Below are 20,443 nucleotides of genomic sequence, written 5' to 3' on the forward strand. Positions count from 1 at the left end.
GAACTCCAGTCTCGCAAAGGATTCATTCACCCATTGACGGAACTCGGTTTCGGATAGAGTTTGAGCAACCATGGGTCGGGGGGATCACGACAGCTCTGATACCACTGTTGTGGTTCAAATAATTAATCGTTGGCCAAAGAAATGAAGATGGAATCCAGATTAGAATAATAGAAAGAACATAGACTTAATTCATATTTTCTGCATAACAATCAAATAAACCTAGTGGCTATTGTATAGCCTTACATTGGAATGAAAAAACTAGAAATAAGGAACTACATAAAACATGGAAACGTGGCATCCCACCATCCCCATTACTTAACACATTTTCCTAAAAACAAGAAACATGGATAAAACCATCAAATAACTACTTCCCCACGTGCAAACATGCAAACCGGGTCACCCACTCGTCCCGTGTACGTAAGAAATTAGGCCACAGTTCTTCCTTAAACGAATTAGCTGTCATTTTAATCGATTTCCTAGTTTAAGGTGTCAGTGGGATTCGTTATTAATTGGCAAACGATTTGATATGATTAATTACTTTGATTAAGCCGTGAATTGAGGAACACGCAAGGTGGTGGTGGGTTGGGGGGGGGGGGGGGGGTTCGGCGACGGGAATAAAAAGGGAAGAAGAATATTTTTTGGTTATTTAGCTAATAAGTCCCTGGTCTTTGATGTTGATTACATAAGTGGATTAAAGTTAGTCAGGGGTTATTTTTGTACATGTCTCATAGTTAATTATAAATTAAGTTACAAATAAAAGAAATAAATATAATAAACGAGTGCAAGATTTTATTGATTGAATTACCCAAATACGACCGGGTCGGGTAACGATCACAAATACATGAAAACAAAAAACCGAAATGTTACACTCTATTTCTTAACATTTACCATAAATGACAGATCCAGAAACCAAGAATGGCACAACCATAGCACCACATGTTTTTTTAAGAACATCAACCATGAAAAGGTAAGACACCATTCAAATACACAACCTATACCAAAACATCAACAAACAAAAAGGTCATCCTTTGGAAGACGAAAATGAAAACATTTTGTAATCACTTTGTAGAACTCATAAGGCCCTATTATTATATGATGTAAAAAAGAGCCATATGGGGGTCATCTAAAAGATAAATTATGCAGCCCACAAACTTGTAACCACCTTTGCATCTAAAACCTAAATTATGAAGTTCATGTTTAAATTATGAAGGTCCACACACACATTAACTCATTATTGAAACTTTACAAATTATATTTAGGCTCTATATGAGTAAGTATCTTACTGATAAAGATAATTGTTGTTGCTAAATTTCATAAAGCAAGTTGTTGAAAAGCTTCATTTATTCAGCTTCCAACCCAATGATGATCGATAAGCTCCCATCCTTTATCGGGCTTGGTAACACATAACACCTACCTATTGATGGGATCCTTGCAGGGCCCATGAAGATGGGTCGGCCCCATCCAAAGTCAGCATCAAGAACGGGGAGCCTAGCCCAACTTATTACTTGAAGGTTTGTGAACTTATAATCCTCGGGCTTTTGATCAAGGTGCCGTTCCACATAATCGAGTAGTGATCTTAGACGATAGTTATTCATTATCGCTAAAGCATTATGGATTTTACTTGAAGCGCACAAGAAAGGTTTGGATTGAATCTCGCCAGCTGTCGTCATAGCAGCCGCGGTAAAGATAACATTACCAAAATAGTGGAAGTGGTGGCTGTAAGCGGGTCCGTCCATCAACCGCGATTTTGAGCTTGGTGGCCTAATCACCTCGTAGCCCACGGGCTTTACACACGCACTTCCAAACATGGCCCATCAGAATTTCAAGAGAGCTGTAGTAGTTGATTGTGTTGTCATAAGCTTCCTTTGCTTTTGCTTTGAGCACATCGAGTTGGTCTCGTGTTAACTTGAAAACTGAGTAGACGGTCTTGGTTTCATCCATTGGGATTGTTGGATCAGGGTTGTATTCAAAGTTGTCAAAAATAGGTTGTGGTGGCGGTTCTTGTGCACGGAGGAGGGTCCGGTCTATGAAAGGTGGGAGTGTGACGCCAAGGCCACGAGCCATATCGGACCATGTGTTCATGAAGTGAATCGCAGACATCCTGTCCAAGACACGATGGTGCATACCGACTCCTAGCGAAACCCCCTCACATTTGAAGTATGTTACCTGTTCAAATTGACAAATGCTAATTACATGAAGAAATATTAATTATGAAATCTATAAAATTATATATATATATATGTTTAAGTTCAAGAAAGAAATGAAATTACTACGAGAAATGCGAGAAATGAATATGTGCCACTAGTTTTATTTTAGGTTTTAAAAGTTTAAATATAAATGAAAAAGATATATATGCAACAATAAATGCACACTCTCTCTCCAATTAATACAACTAATATAACCATAATAAATCTCTATTTAATTAAGAGTTTTTTTTTACCAAAATAGAGATAGTGGAAAAAGTATTTACTAAAATGGGTTATTTAAAACTTATTTACCAAAGTAGAGATTTTTCCTGAACACTCTTTCTCACCCCTAACCTTATTGGATGAAAACAATTTATAAATTAAATATTCTTTAAATACTTTATAAAAAATTGTTTAGCTTATTTAACAACATTCTTTGATTATATACTTATAAAATAAAATGTAAATACAAATTTAAAATACAATATTATTTAAACATTTGTCTCTATTCGTTCAATAATACACTGCTGATTTTTTTTTACTTATTTAAAAAAATATATTTCTATTTTCTTAATTTAAACTGCTTATTTATTTCAATGTTTTTATTTGTACATTTATAAATATGCATGTTGTTCTCTATATTTATTAACATAAACATCATAAATGTCTAAATGAACAAAGGCGTTTGTATCCGTTTATGAATTAGCAAATGAACACACACGAACATAAACATACACAAACAAACATAAAGATACTAACGTAGACGAACAAACTTTAAAGCACATAAATGAACATATATAAACATAGACGTCAGTGAACCTTCGTGAAAATATTAAAACGAACAAGGCCTATGTTTAGTTAGACGTTTATGATGTATAGAGTCAATATATATAAAGCACAATGTAAATAATACTAAAATACATAAACAATGTAAATAAAACTTTGTCATCGTATTTAAAGACAATATTAATTAAATATGTTCAAAAATAAACATATGTATGATTGTAATAAAGAGAATACTATTTGACGAATAAAAAGAAAAAAATGGTTTTAACGAATGAAACAGAAGGAAAGTAAGTTACAAAATCGATTTGTTGTTTTTAAATTGCATTTTTCTAAATACCTTTTCAATTGTTTTAATTTCTAAATATCTCAAATTGTGTTTTGTTATTTTATTTACAGTTTATTTCTGAATCTATAATTAAAAAACTTATTGCCATTCAAAACATTAAAAAAGTTTTGAATAAGCTAAAAGATATTTTTATAAAGTATTTAAAGAATATTTTGTTTATGGGTTAAGAGTGAGAAAGAGAGTAAGAAAAATCCCTATTTTGGAAAATAAGTTTCAAATAACCCATTTTAGTAAATACTTTTTCCACTATCCCCATTTTGGTAAAAAAACTCCTTTAATTAATATATCTACATAATTTAACTAAAATAATTAAAAAGATAAAAACACTAATTTAGTTTTTATAAATAATAAAAAAATTTCATACAAATGTGTCCATTAAATATAAACAATAAATATACAACCTACATAAAGTTATATAACCTACACTTGTTTTGAGCAATAAAAACGTACAATATACAAAAAAACATATAACTTACATATTAAATTAGACATCAACAATTATATAAATTACACAAATATACACATATCCTACACGTGTGTAGGTTATATGTTTTTCGTGTGTAGGTTATGTTTTCTTATTCTTAGAACAATTGTGGGTTATATGTTATTGTGTAGGTTGTATATTTCACATTTAATGCAAAAATATGTAAGATAGGTTTTTGTATTATTTATCACAATGAAACTACGTGTTGATGGATATTGATAAGTTGAGTTGGAAGAAATTGGTTTTAAATAGATTTTTTTTAATGTATGAATAAATTGTATTTGTCTAGGATAAAGTTTTCATGTGTAGGTTATATGTTTTCGTGTGCTTGTGTATTTTATTGATGATGAATTTTGTGTGTATGTTATATGTTTTGTTGATATTTAATGCTAACACATTTAAAATAGTTTTTATATTATTTATCACAATGTAATTACACGTTAATGGATATTTATATATTGAGTTGGAAGAAATTTGGATAGAAAGAAATTTTAACGTATGAATAAATTGTACTTGTGTAGGATAATTGTACTTGTGTAGGATAAATATTTGGATAAAAACTAAATTAATTCTTAATATTTTTCAATTATAGTAATTTGATTAGTTATATTAATTTAATATATATATTAATTGAAGAGAGAGATGCATTTATAGTTTCTTAATTAATTTTGAAGCTTTTAAAACATAAAATAAAACTAGTGGCCCATATTAATTTCTTGCATTTCTCGTAATAATTTCATTTATCTCTATCATGATCATGAGAGAAGTTTTCTGAAATTGAGAACTATGAGAACCATTTTAGACCACAAAAAACCTAAAAATAAAAAAAAAATCATAAAATAAAAAAAAACACAAAAATCAAAAAAGTAAAAAAACCAAAATTCTTATTTTATCATCCCGGTTTCATAAAAAAATAAAAAAAACAAAAAAAAACTCGGTTTAGCTAAATTATATACACATATGTATAATATATACATATATGTACATTTACATGTTTTTTTTTGTACATATATGTATAATTTAAGATAAATGATACTGTACATATGTGTATATTACGTAACTAAAGATTAAATAAAATTATACATATGTGTATAATACGACGTTTTTTTTATTTTTTTATTTTTTTTAATGAAACAGGAATGAAATATAATAATTTTGGTTTTTTTTTACTTTTTTAAAATATTTATTATTTTTTGTTTTATGATTTTTTTAAATGTGTTTTTAGTGGTAAAAAATGGTTCTCAAAGTTCTCAATTTGCAAAGGGTTCTCTTAGAATCCTTACCCTATATATATATATAAAAGAGTTCAAATAAAAAACAAGTGTTTTATGAGAAGTGTGAGAAGAGCTTTAAAATAAAATAAACCACCTAAATATAACACTATACAATGTAAATATGAAACAATACAATTATTTAAAAACTATCAATCTTAACCACTGGATCATAGATCCAAGAGCCTAGATCTATTCTTATTCTTCTCACAAAAATATTGTTTTTTACATTAACCCTACCCTATATATATATATATATATATATATATATATATATATATATATATATATATATATATATGGAAGGGTTATCCTAAAAACAAGTAGTTTCCTAGGAAGGCTAGGAATAAATTCATAGCCATTGGATCATGTTATTCAATTGTTGAGATTTAAAATTATCAAAAACTTACATAGTTTTTTAGAATTACTCTTTCACCATTATAATCGACATAGTTTCCTAGAATTGTTCTTTCACCATAATTTGTAATGCCACATGTCAAAAATTTATTGGTTTTTACCATTCTTAATGAAACTTTTATTCTTATTTGAACCCTTATATATATATATATACATATATATATACCTGCAATATCAGGAGAGGATATGATTCAACTCCGAGCGAGTAATCGACCACAGGAATGAGTTTCAAGTATTCCGGTGTGGGTGCAAAGTCACCAAAATCATCAATAAAGCCATCGGACTCAGCTTCCCAAAATGACGCCCCTTGTCCTTGACAATCGATCACAGGCCGACCATCTTCGGGTTTCTTAAACCGCCCTGCCATTGGGTAAAACGCAACCAACGTCTTGCTCAAAGCGTCCTTCATAACTCTCGTATCAAAGAAGTTGGGTGCACCGTTGGGGCGGTAAAAAAACACGGTGAGCGTGTAATCATTGGGGGCAATGAGATCAAGGCTAGAGATCCAAAGGTTTGTTGTTGGTGTCTCCTTTGCTGGCCTCACCATCGTCGATTCTCTTACGACCACCTTCATCTTGATCTTCACCACTTATTAAACAATGATCTTCTTCAACTCAGTTATAAAGATGTCGTGTGAGTTTAATAAACGTACGTGCGTATGTCATGCTTGTTATTATATTAAAGTGTAATCAATGATCGTCTTCAACTCAATAATTGAAAGCATGACACAAGGTGATGAATCGGTTGAGAATTATATGTCTAAAAATCCATGTAGGTGCCACAAAAAAAAATTTTTCATTATTTTTTGGAATCTTTTAGATGTTTTTATATTGGGTTTATATGTTTAGGTGGTGTGATTGACTTTTCTTTTAAAGGATTTTTTTTATTAAAGTTTTTTTAGTCTATACGTTTATTTTTTGGATTAGTTTCGGTACTGTTACTAACGAAACCCATATGACTAATTCGTCGTCTATTTGTCGTCGTAACTGCACAGATTTTACAGCCACAATAAACATTTTTGGGTTTAGTGTCGGTGCCAGATGAAAACACAACAACGCTTTAAAGTAAACAAATAATATTCTAACAATTGAATTGTTTGATTCAAAACCCTAAAGTCCAATCTAAGTGATAAATCTCCATTCTCCAATATCAACAAAAAATCAAATATATAGCATGCATAAAAATAAATTTGGTTAACACGAATGTTGGTGAGCAATACACTTGTTTAATATAATATAATATAATATGAGGTAAAGTCACAATTCGGATGTATAAATAGAATTATCACAGTGCATATTGAATATGTAAATAAACACTTGCTGGTCGGTTCTAATTGGTTACAACCAAAGTTAGTCGGATAAAATAAACAGAACCACAATAGTAAGGGGGTGTATGATCATGCTTAATGAGTATGAGGATGAGGTCAAACCATTAAAAAATAAATAAACTCAATCTTACACAACGTGTACCTTAAAATTGATTTAGGGTTTTGACTCGAAAAAATAAGAGGATGGTGTGGTTCCGTTTAATTGAATTCTAGACTAGTATTTATAGGGGTTTGGCGTTAAACATGCCAAAGCGCGACATAATTGTATCATAGCTTATAAGACACTAAAATAATTACACATGTCAATTTTTAAATTATTTTATTTCATAAATCAATCAAGTACACAAAAACATAAACATCATCTCAAAAGAAATAGTATCACAATCAACAACTTCAAAATAAATTTGTTCTTTATTCATCTTATTCATCTTAGAAACCTAAGGTATAATCTAACTTCATCACTTGTTTCATCCCAAAACGCTACATGCGTCATGCGTGAAAATATATATTTTTGTCATATAAGGCCCCGTTACCGGTGCCTCACATTGGACGTTGGATTTACTCATAAACTCAGTTCTAAATATCAGAGTTAATTAAAAAAAACTTCGCGGAAATAATAAAACTTAAACCATTCGTTACAAACATCCATATTTTTGTCTTTTAAACATAACATAAATTATAGAAATAAACATCGTAGCAAAATCTTCAGATGCCAGCTTCGTTCAACCCTGTCATGTGTCCTCCTCAAGCTAACTGCCTCATTCTACTCACCTGCGTGCATACTAAAAGTCAGCTACGCTGAATGAGTTCTAGTTAATACGATCAACATACAATACGTTCTTATATTACATACTTGTCCTTTTTTACTTTCTTTCATACATACGTAAGTATATACTTTCATTCTTACTTTCATACTTTCCTTCTTTCATACTTCATATTTTATCTTTCTTTACATACATACTTATACATTTTAAAGAGCCTTTCGCCCTATAACCTCACAGATATTATTAGGTTCTGCCACCATTCTTCACAGATATTATTAGGGTTTGCCACCCTTTTACCGTCAATTTCTTCATAACATACTTTCCTTTTTATTTATATATTTTACATGCTTTCTTTCATTCTCATATTCTATAACGTACATACTTCATACATACAACATATATATATATATATATATATATATATATATATATATATATATATATATAAACAATCACATCATCTAACTATCTCCTGACAGTACATGCAATATCCGAAGATCGTTCATGTACCGTAAGCATTCTTTTATAACATACACATATATCATAATAGGCATACACTTACCACTTAAGGTAAGTGTATTAACTAATCACATCAAGTATGCACACAGCCCCGAAAACATAACAAGGAATGGGGCTAGAAACTCACCTGAATGCGGTTACGTTCACCGTTTATGGTTATCCCTTTCTTGAGCTGTGCACGACTAACTGTATAACAATTACACGTATCAATTTAACTATCACTACCCATATCGTGTTTCAAGTTTAATTATTGCTCTCAACGAACGGGGGTCCGGGGGCAGCGCCCCTGGCTGGCTTGGAAAAATTTTATCTTTGTTAACTGTCTTAACACATTTTTCATTAGAGTTTTAAATTATTATCTTATTATCTAAGTTGGGCTTAGCATCTTATGGGCTTAATTAAGTCAGTCCAACTGTTTATCTGGGCCAACTGGTCCAGGCCCAAACCAAATGGAACCTAGGTGGCCGAGAACTCTGGGCAGAGAACCCCAGTTCTCACCGAGAACCCATGTTTGACCGAGAACTCTTGCGTTGACCGAGAACGCTTGCGTTGACCGAAAACCCTTGTCACCGAGAACTTAGTGGCCGAGAACCCATGTTTGACCGAGAACGCTTGCGTTGACCGAGAACGCTTGCGTTGACCGAAAACCCTTGTCACTGAGAACTTAGTGGCTGAGAACTCTCGTTGACCGAGATCTCCTGTTGACCGGGTTCTCGTGTTGACCGAGAACACTTGTCTGATGTTTTTAGCTCAGATTTTCCTAACCATACACCCAGTCCAGGCTCAAGTAACGGTTAATCAGTCTAAAAATCACATTTTTAACTTCCTATTTCCAGTTTCCTTAATCATGTTAACATTCCATTATCAAGATCTAGTCCATTTATAGCATAAAGCTTGGATCTTTAACCACAGATCGTTATTTAAGCTAGATCTAGGGTTTTCTTGATGAACCGTATATATATCCATCAGTCCATTATGCCCATCTAAGCATCAAGTTTGCTACTTTATGAAATATCTAGACCCGATCTATCCTATGTTTAATTTCACGATTAAGGGTCCATAAATACGTAACCTTTAAGATTAAAGCACGTACCTTTAAGCGTTTTTAGGCCACGGTTTAACTTTGTTATGAACTTGCAGCTTGTATATAGCTAGTACACCAAAGATCTATCAATAAAAGGCTTGATTTGATCTCGGTTCTTCTTCCTCTTCTCACGGCCGTAAGTGGCGGTGTATGTGTGTGTGTTTTGAAGGTGTAGGGAATATTATGGATAAGATGGATGGAAATGGAAAGATTTAGGGTTTAAGGGGGTATTTATACCCCTTAAGCCTATGGACCTAAGGCCCATCTTTCATTTTTAGTCCATCATTAATCCCATCTAATTAGCCTATTACTGTCCACCTTTAATATTCTATTATTTCTTTATCAACTCAAGTAACTCGTCTTTACAAGAAATAATATGCCAAATTTTATTATTGAGATTTTAGGATGTTACATGTCAACATAACGTTTAGCAAGTAATCGGAAATTTTTTTGTGTGTGATAATATTGGAAATGGCAATTCCTTACGATAAACATGAATTACAACAATTAATATAACAATAATATAAAAGGGCCATTACTCTCATCCCAACGGGTCGAGTTACTCCAGTGGCGTATGATTATACTAATGAAGATGAGGATGAGATACCAACAACCAAAATAAACACATAATCACATTCACACATATCAACTAATTGAGCAATTTCATATATACGCAAATAGTGGAATTGTAGTGAAAACTATAATATGTTTAACTTGTGAAAGCATAACGCCCCCCAAAATATAAAACGGTAAAATTATGGATGTGAATTACTCACCTTAACAAGCGGATTAATAAGGATGAAATGATGATAAAGTTAAGAATAAAATGATGAAGCTCCTTATGATGCGTCGACAAAAACTCCTAGTCGATAAAGATAATATTAATTATGAGCGAAAAATAAAACCAACGATTTATGAAAAATTAATCGGTATTAGAGATTAATTTATTTATTTACATAGGTTAATTCTCACAATTAGTATTTTCGAAATGAATATTATTAAAATGGAGGACAATTACGACAAATATTAGTTTGATTAATATTTACGATAAACAAACTTGTTATTATTATTTAGGTTAAACCGATATATATATATATATATATATATATAGGGAGAGGATCATGAGAGAACTCCATTTATGAAGAGAACTAGAGAACTAATAATGAAGTATTTTTAATTTAATTAAAAAAATATTTTTAAAATTTTTTTTCTTTCATCCTTCATATATGTTGTTATTCTTCACCACAAAAAAAAAAAAATAAAACTAAAAAAAATAAAAATAAAAAAAAGTAACGAGTAATGCATATATGCAATACACCGACTTTTTTATTGTGCATATGTGCAATAGTGTGCATTTTGATATTTAAAATAATGTTGAATAGCATATATATAGTTGTTTGTATTGTTTATTTGCAATAGTGTTATATTATATACAAAAATTAAAAAAATCGATATAGTGCATATGTGCATTAGTGTTGTATTACATATATGCGATAATGTGTTTTGCATACAATTATTAGTGTCGTATTTGCATATATTCAATAGTTTGTATTGGATAATGCAATTGTGTTGTATTATATGCAATAAAACACTATTGTATATATGCAATAGGCATTAGTGCGCATATGCACTACAGTACTACACAGACAAGTTTTTTTTTTTTTTTTTTTTTTTAGTGTCAATATCATCTTATTAGAATGAGAAAACAAAAAAAATCACAAAATATTTTTTTTTAAAATAGTTAAAAATAATTCTTTACTAGTTCTCTCTTTAAGAGGAGTTCTCTCTAGATCCCAACCCTATATATATATATATATATATAGGATCAGGATCATGAGAGAACCTTTTTGAAATTTAGAACTATGAGAACCATTTTGGACCACAAAAAACTCAAAAATAAAAAAAATCATAAAATTAAAAAAAACACAAAAATCAAAAAAGTAAAAAAACCAAAATTCTTATTTTATCATCCCGGTTTCATAAAAAAAAACTCGGTTTAGCTAAATTATATACACATATGTATAATATATACATATATGTATATTTACATGTTTTTTGTACACATGTGTATAATTTAAGATAAATGATACTATACATATGTGTATATTACGTAACCAAAGATTATATAAAATTATACATATGTGTATAATACGACGTTTTTTTAATTTTTTTTTGTATTTTTTTATTTTTTAATGAAACCGAAATGAAATATAAGAAATTTGGTTTTTTTACTTTTTAAAAATTTTTATTATTTTGTTTTATGATTTTTTAAATATTTTTTTTTTAAATGTGTTTTTGGTGGTTCAAAATGGTTCTCAAAGTTCTTAATTTGCAAAGGGTTCTCTTAGGATCCTTACCCTATATATTTATATATATATATGTGTGTGTGTGTGTGTCCATATTCATGTATAAATATGTGACGTCGTCATTTTTGAAACCTAAAAACCCAACCCATTTTAAATTTTCGCACCTTTCGGATCTTCATTTATTAATCAAATGGTGAATTGTTTTTGTATTTATGTTCATGATGTTGTTTATGCTTACAGTGTTGTTTTTATTATTATGATGGTACAAATTTAATTCTAAGTATTATATTACCTTTCTTTAATCAATTGAGTTAAAGATATTTAATGGGTTATAAAAACATTTAATTGGTCAAAAATATATATGATTTCAAACCTTGTGACTATCCTCTTGATTAACCATCACATTAACTCACTTTGACATTGTTATTAACGATTTTGAGCCTATATAAAGCTCAATCTCTACAAGTTCTTTGCACAACTAATTCACACTCAAAATCATTCAAGCTTGTCAATTTCTCTCAAGTCTTAAGTTTGACTTTCAAAAGACAACTTCTCAAGAAGTATTATTTTCTTCTTCTTTTGTGATACAATCCCCGGGTAATGTTTATTTCTTGTAATTACGCATAACGATTGTTTCCATGATGACAACCCAAACGACATTAATGGAGACATATCATCCTTCGTAATCGGCTCGCTTATATTCGGCTTATGAATATTATGTTTAAAAGTCAACTTTTACTTTTACAAACTAATAATCAAGAACAAACATTTTTGAACATACTACTTCATCTTTTTCAAATTATGTTACTCACAAACCCGACTCAATAACCAGGTTCGTGTCCAACCAAAAAATGAACCACTCATTAAACTAGTTTTCTTAGGTAATTGTTTGGTTGGAACAAACCGGACTCATCTAAATTAATTAAAATTTATTATAACCCATTTGTTTTTCTAAGACTAAAATAAATTAACTTAACAATCAAATAACCAAGCGCCTTTTTTTAATAAACCCAAAATATATATATTTTTTCTTTATAAATTGCTTTGTCATAAACCGAACGTCCTCGCCAAATTATTTTCTTTTCGCAAATTCTTTTTAAGCCTAGCTATTTATTTATCTAGGGTCGTTCGTTGAACCGAACTTTGTCAGTTCACTTGCTTAAAAGCATTTTTCGCTCTCGGCTCGCTTACTTAACACGTGAGTTTTTCATAACCCCTTTTTAACTATTTTAATATTTTTGGGGTGTAGCATGTCACGAGTTTTTTTTCGTTAGTTATGCGCTTATTTACAAAACTATTCACATTTATCGTACATGTTAATATTATTCTTGCATATTGTTTATGATTATACGTGAACTTGCTTGCAACGTGTTTACTTTTTTTATGATGGAAGTTACGCAAATGCATACACATAGTAGGAGGGTCCGACGGGACGTACTTGCGCCGTCTAACGTTACGACTTCGGTTGTTTACATAAGGTGGTTCTCATTTCCCCGACTTCTGCGGCTTCGACACTATTTGATTTCATTTACATTATGTTTGAATGTTTATTGCATGAGGATCGTTGAATCACACATTTTATATATATTTATATACACAAAAATTATGAAAACTCACCAACATGTGTTGTTGACAAAATATATTATTTTAAACGTGCTGCAGGTTGATACGATGAAGTGACAGGACAAGAAAATTAGTTATACCTTAGGTTTATTTCAATGAATAATATTTGCTTCATTTAGATGTGATGTTCTTTTTGTCTCATTCAAACTATTTGTGTACTTGCGAAATTATGAAATAAAATAATTATATTGTCACTATTAATAAAAATTGTGTTTCGGGAGAGATTAGGGGTAGCGAACATATCAGACAAGATAAGAGAGTGGAGATTGAGATGGTTTGGACATGTGAAGAGAAGACAGACGTCGAATCCTGTTAGATCCGTAGAAAACATTACTATAGAAGGGATGCGGGGTAGAGGACGATCTAAATTGACTTGTGATGAGAGGATTAGATAGGATCTGATAGACCTAAACCTCTCAGAGGACATGGTTGAGGATATGAATTCTTGGAGAAGTATAATTAAAGTTAAGGATTTTTATGGAGAAATGAACACTTTAGGGCGTTTATTTACCTTTTTCTGGTCACACACAAATATGGTATTTTTTAGCCATATTATTATTATTATTATTATTATTATTATTATTATTTACTGTTGAACTTTGATTTCCTTATATTGCCCCATACATATGTATTCTAGAGCTGAGGGTCTCTCTGGAAGCCACCTTTTTATCCCTTTGGATAGAGGTACGGTGTGCCTACATCCCACCCTCCCCAAACCCTACTTATAGCTTTGCTGTTGGTGGGACTTCACTGTATTTGATTGATTGATATTGTCACTATTAATAGTGATACAAGCTTATGAGTGATCTGTACGTTGCACCCGGGCGTATTCAGCTTAACGCCGGGGTGTTACAAAATATATATACTTTTGTCTAAAAGTATATATATTTATACATGAAAGTTAAGACCTGACCCTTTTACCTAATACCCTAACCAAACCAGGAAAAAACGTGGACCCGAGACCCTACCATCTAAACCTTAAAAGGGTCGGGTATAAATAAGGGTTTCAAGGGTCTAACCCTTTACCCTTTAAGGCAGTAATCACATCTCCTTTTCTGCATTTACTAGTTGCATATCTCATATATAACTTTAATATATGAATCTTAGACAATTATACTTTCATTTAATAACATAATAAAGTATAACTTTGGAAGTTTATCAACCATTTGAACTGATGCAAATAATTTTACATTCACAAATTACATGTAGAGAAAAATCCAGTGATTTCCATATATACGTTTCTAATTAGTAGTGTGGCCCTTTATTTTAATTTTTCTTAGTAGTTGTGAAATTTTGGATTAATCATATATGTAATACAAATCTCTTCTAAATTTCAGATTAATCCGAAATATGATGTATATTTATTTAGAAACTAGTAAATGGGTAAACGGTTTGAAAAAGGGTTGGTCCCTTGAAACCCTTTTACCCTTTAAGGTGAAATTTAAGTACCATTAACCCGACCCATATTATATATTCGGGTCTAATTAAGGGTTTTACGAGTAAGGTAATCGGGTTTCAAGGGTCTGACCTTTATCGTGCTCACCCCTAGTTTCGGGGTTTGGTTTATCAAAATGCTTTTATTCAAGGCTATATATGTGTAATAATAATAAAAACTTATCAAAAATAAGGTTTTAAATATAAAATTTCCAAAACCGGCCCGGGGGACTCGAACCTGCGCCCCAGGACTCATGACCAGATTAACATGCACCTGCCACTACTGGGGTAGGTGTCTAACTCAATTAAAACATTGGACCATTTAATCATATACCCAAACCAGTTCATCTTCTTCCCCAACTTAAACCCTAGAACTGAAAACAAACCATTTAGTCATTGTTAATCAAAATTGACATAGAGTTATTGTTTATCGGTTATAGACGCGCTAAAACATATTTTAATAACCAGAAAAGGTTACGGAATGAGGGTTAACGATGAGATAGGTTCCGCGGCTCAAGCTCGATGTCAAACTGGTCCTTGACGGCTTTGAATGTTATAATTGAGTTAGGGCTTTGATTCGTGATGTTGAGGGGAAGGTGTGTGCGGGTTTAATTAAGTTTATATAGGGATTAAGGGACAATTTTGTTATGTACATTCCCTTGGGACATGCATGTTATTTATTTAGATTTATTTATTTAGTAAATAGTGTTGGAGTTGTCCTAGGTTATTTTCATTTAGTAGTCACATGTTTTATTTGGTTTAATTAAGGATTGGAGTGGGTAGGTTATTGTCCAACGTTCACCATGTTAGTAGTGGAAGTAGTTTTTGTAATCCTTATTTAAGGAACTCTTATTTTGATTAATGAATATGCAGAAAAGTTGTTTAAAAGTTCCTCTTCATCTCTAAAGTTTTTCCTCTTTTCCTTTTTCTTGTGAAGAAATCACATTAGTGGTATCAGAGCCAAATCTGATCCACCTCTATGGATACTCGAAAGAAAACCAAGCCGAGTTACAACAAGAGACTAGCGACCGGTTGGCTCAACATGACTCAATGTTTGAGCGAATTCTAACTGAAATGCAAAGTCTTACCGTGGCGGTGCAGGCTCTACGGGAACAAAATTCCGGTTGGTCACCAGGCTCATCCTCCGGTGGTTCTGTGGTTAACACCACCAAGCCCTATCTCAAACTCCATTTTCCCTGGTACACCGGAGGGGATCCGACTAGGTGGCTGTATCTATCCGACCAGTTTTTTGATTTCCAAAAGGTGGCTCCATAAGACCAAGTTCAATTGGCTCCAATCTATCTTGACCGAATTGCTCTACTGTGGCATTGATGGTTAACCAAGCGTCTAGGACCTTTAACGTGGGTCGAATTTTCACAGGTTGTATTAGGTCGTTTCGGGCTGACCGAGTTTGAAGACCCCTCTGAATCCTTTTCCCGTCTCAAACAGACCACTACTGTAGCTGTTTACCAAAAGGCTTTTGAAAAGCTATCCCACCAAGTCGGCGGTTTGCCGGAATCGTTTTTGATCGGTTGCTTCATTGGTGGTCTCAAGGAAGATATCCGTATAGAAATGAAGCTCAACAACCCGAAGCAACTCCATAAGGCTATTGGAATAGTTGGTGGAGGAAAAAATGAATCTGGGTCGCGAACTTTCTTTCGCTAACAACACCTCGAACCCTCTTTCGGTTAACCGATTGCCCGTTTCCACAACACAAGGCATTTTGGGTCCAGCCCCAACTCTATAATTAGCACTACCGGCTCCTAACCCGGTCTGTCGGCTCTCAAGTGCAGAGGTAAAAGAACAGCATACCAAGGGTCTATGCTATCATTATGATGAGAAATATGTGCCGGGCCATAGGTGTACTAAACCGCAACTGTGCATGACTGTCGACTCAAAGGATGACCCTGGTTTCCACCTTGAGGACAAGGTGTGTTCAAGTGGGGTGGAATGTTACGTACCCGGGACGAGTGGGTGACCTGGTTTGCATGTTTGCACGTGGGGAAGTAGTTATTTGATGGTTTTATCCATGTTTCTTGTTTTTAGGAAAATGTTTTAAGTAATGGGGATGGTGGGATGCCATGTTTCCATGTTTTAGGTAGCTGCTTATTTCTAGTTTTTTTATTCCAATGTAAGGCTATATAATAGCCACTACATTTATTTGATTGTTATGCAGAAAATATGAATTAAGTCTATGTTCTTTCTATTATTCTAATCTGGATTCCATCTTCATTTCTTTGGCCAACGATTAATTGTTGGAACCACAAAGAATGCTATGTACTTTACTAGTTAATGTTTTAATTATTTATTTTTGCATGTAGCGGTTGGTTAGGGTTTTACTCATGTTCTCACGTTTAGTGTTTAGTTCCGGTTCGGATTGATTGGATCTCGTTGTAGACTATTTGCAATTTTAATCGATTTCCTATTTAAGGTGTCGGTGGGATTATTAATTGGCAAACGATTTGATATGATTAATTACTTTGATTAAGCCGTGAATTGAGGAACACGCAAGGTGTGGGGGGGGGGGGGGTCGGCGACAGGAAGAAAAAGGGAAGAAGAATGTTTTTTTGTTATTTAGCTAACAAGTCCCTGGCCTTTGATGTTGGATACATAAGTGGATTAAAGTTAGTCAAGGGTTATTTTTGTACATGTCTCATAGTTAATTATAAATTAAGTTACAAATAAAAGAAATAAATATAATAAACGAGTGCAAGATTTTATTAATTGAATTACTCAAATACGAACCGGTTCAGGTAACGATTAAAAATACATCAAAACAAAAAACCGAAATATTACACTCTATTTCTTAACATTTACCATAAATGACAGATCCAGAAACCAAGAATGGCACAGCCATAGCACCACATGTTTTTTTAAGAACAGCAACCATGAAAAGGTAAGACACCATTCAAATACACAACCTATACCAAAACATCAACAAACAAAAAGGTCATCCTGTTAAATGATCTAAAATATAAATTATGCAGCCCACGAACTTGTAAACACCTGTGCATCTAAAACCTAAATTATGAAGGCTGGCCAGTTCATGTTTAAATTACGAAGGTCCACACACACATTAACTCATTATTGAAACTTTACACATATTTAAGCTCTATATGAGTAAGAATCTTACTGATAAAGATAATTGTTGTTGCTAGATTGCATAAAGCAAGTTGTTGAAAAGCTTCATTTGTTCAGCTTCCAGCCCAATGATGATCGATAAGCTCCCATCCTTTATCGGGCTTGGTAACACATAACACCTACCTATTGATGGGATCCTTGCAGGGCCCATGAAGATGGGTCGGCCCCATCCAAAGTCAGCATCAAGAACGGGGAGCCTAGCCCAACTTATTACTTGAAGGTTTGTGAACTTATAATCCTCGGGCTTTTGATCAAGGTGCCGTTCCACATAATCGAGTAGTGATCTTAGACGATCGTTATTCATTATCGCTAAAGCATTATGGATTTTACTTGAAGCGTACAAGAAAGGTTTGGATTGAATCTCGCCAGCTGTCGGCATAGCAGCCGCGGTAAAGATAACATTACCAAAATAGCCAGGTGGAAGTGGTGGTTGTAAGCGGGCCCGTCCATCAACCGCGATTTTGAGCTTGGTGGCCTGATCACCTCGTAGCCCACGGGCTTTACACACGCACTTCCAAACATGGCCCATCAGAATTTCAAGAGAGCTGTAGTAGTTGATTGTGTTGTCATAAGCTTCCTTTGCTTTTGCTTTGAGCACATCGAGTTGGTCTCGTGTTAACTTGAAAACTGAGTAGACGGTCTTGGTTTCATCCATTGGGATTGTTGGATCAGGGTTGTATTCAAAGTTGTCAAAAATAGGTGGTGGTGGCGGTTCTTGTGCACGGAGGAGGGTCCGGTCTATGAAAGGTGGGAGTGTGACGCCAAGGCCACGAGCCATATCGGACCATGCGTTCATGAAGTGAATCGCAGACATCCCGTCCAAGACACGATGGTGCATACCGACTCCTAGCGAAATCCCCCCCCCCCACACACACATTCGAAGTATGTTACCTGTTCAAATTGACAAATGCTAATTACATGAAGAAATATTAATTATGAAATCTATAAAATTACATATATATATATATATATACATATGGGAAAGTTATCGTACAAATGAAATTAACGTGCTAAACGTGAGAATCAAGTAAAGTAATTATATATACAAGTAGAGGAATTATGTAATTACTCTATGATGTAATAACATAATTACTCTACTTATATATATAATTACTCTACTTGAATCTCACGTTTAGCATGTTAATTTCATTTGTATTTGATCCAAACCCTATATATATATATATATATATATATATATATATATATATATATATATATATATATATGATATCAGGAGCGGATATGATTCAACTCCCAGCGAGTAATCGACCACAGGAATGAGTTTCAAGTATTCCGGTGTGGGTGCAAAGTCACCAAAATCATCGATAAGCCATCGGACTCAGCTTCCCAAAATGACGCCCCTTGTCCTTGACAATCGATCACAGGCCGACTATCTTCGGGCTGCTTAAACCGCCCTGCCATTGGGTAAAACGCAACCAACGACTTGCTCAAAGCGTCCTTCATAACTCTCGTATCAAAGAAGTTGGGTGCACCGTTGGGGCGGTAAAAAAACACGGTGAGCCTGTAATCATTGGGGGCAATGAGATCAAGGCTAGAGATCCAAAGGTTTGTTGTTGGTGTCTCCTTTGCTGGCCTCACCATCGTCGATTCTCTTACGACCACCTTCATCTTGATCTTCACCACTTATTAAACAATGATCTTCTTCAACTCAGTTATAAAGATGTCGTGTGAGTTTAATAAATGTACGTGCGTATGTCATGCTTGTTATTATATTAAAGTATAATCAATTATCTTCTTCAACTCTATAATTGAAAGTGTGACACAAAGTGTTGAATCGGTTGAGAATTACTATATGTCTAAAAATCCATCTAGGTGTCACAAAAGATTTTTTTTCTTTATTTTTTTGGAATTTTTCAGATGTTTTTATATTGGGTTTATATGTTTCCGTGGTGTGTTATTGACTTTTCTTTTAAAGGATTTTGTGAAATTTTTTATTAAAGTTTCTTTTTAGTTTATACGTTTATTTTTTAGAATAGTTTCGTTACTGTTACAAACAAAACCGATATGACTAATTTGCCGTCGACTCACTGTCGTAACGCACAGATTTTATAGACACAATAAACATTCGCTACTAGAAAAAAAACCATGCGTGTCAAGGAAGTCACCGTCATAAATTGAACGTTGACATGCATTAATGGTACTCATTTGTGACACGATCTATGACACGCTTTCATTACTCACATTTATGATACCAAGATATGACAGTCATTTATGCATGTCATCGTATAGTTTTTTTTTTTTTTTTTTTGTATAATTTTTTATATTTACATTAATGACATAAATATAGCATCAATATTATCCATTTCATTTCTTAATTAGACATCCAAAGTCAAAATATTACAAATATTCCCAAGTTAACAAAAATATTGATTAATATTCAATACCATACATATCACTATCGAAAAATAAATTGTATCGCATAACTCGGTCATGCTTCTCTAACTGCATCAAAATCCGCCACCGTGTATTCGTCATTTCCTGTCCCAACCTAAGACGAAAACTAAACAAAGAAAACGTTAAATATTTGGTCGGGTCAAAAATGAATTGGGTCAAAACCTAATTTAAATATAATCAAACAAACAAAATTACACTTACATTTTATCGACGAGTATCTGTCCTTGATGATGTTTAAGACATAAGAACCATACTTGATACTTAGGCTATGTGTAGTGGAGGGGCTACAAATTGGGGCGTTTTGTGCCGTGTGACGCCCAGTCAGCAAGGAGTGAGAATT

At 32.9% G+C, this 20,443-nt stretch overlaps 2 pseudogenes; both read right to left on the minus strand.

Moving 5' to 3' along the window:
- Nucleotides 1–1,304: 1,304 nt before the first annotated feature.
- On the minus strand, nt 1,305–6,070 carry LOC143614355 (shikimate O-hydroxycinnamoyltransferase-like; annotated as a pseudogene).
- Nucleotides 6,071–17,701: 11,631 nt separating this feature from the next.
- On the minus strand, nt 17,702–19,323 carry LOC143614354 (shikimate O-hydroxycinnamoyltransferase-like; annotated as a pseudogene).
- Between the last annotated feature and the right edge of the window lie 1,120 nt (nt 19,324–20,443).

Source organism: Bidens hawaiensis, unplaced genomic scaffold (genome assembly GCF_021521415.1).
Source record: "Bidens hawaiensis isolate Kalapana, Puna unplaced genomic scaffold, B.hawaiensis_p1.1 tig00039724_1, whole genome shotgun sequence".
Lineage (NCBI taxonomy): Eukaryota > Viridiplantae > Streptophyta > Magnoliopsida > Asterales > Asteraceae > Bidens > Bidens hawaiensis.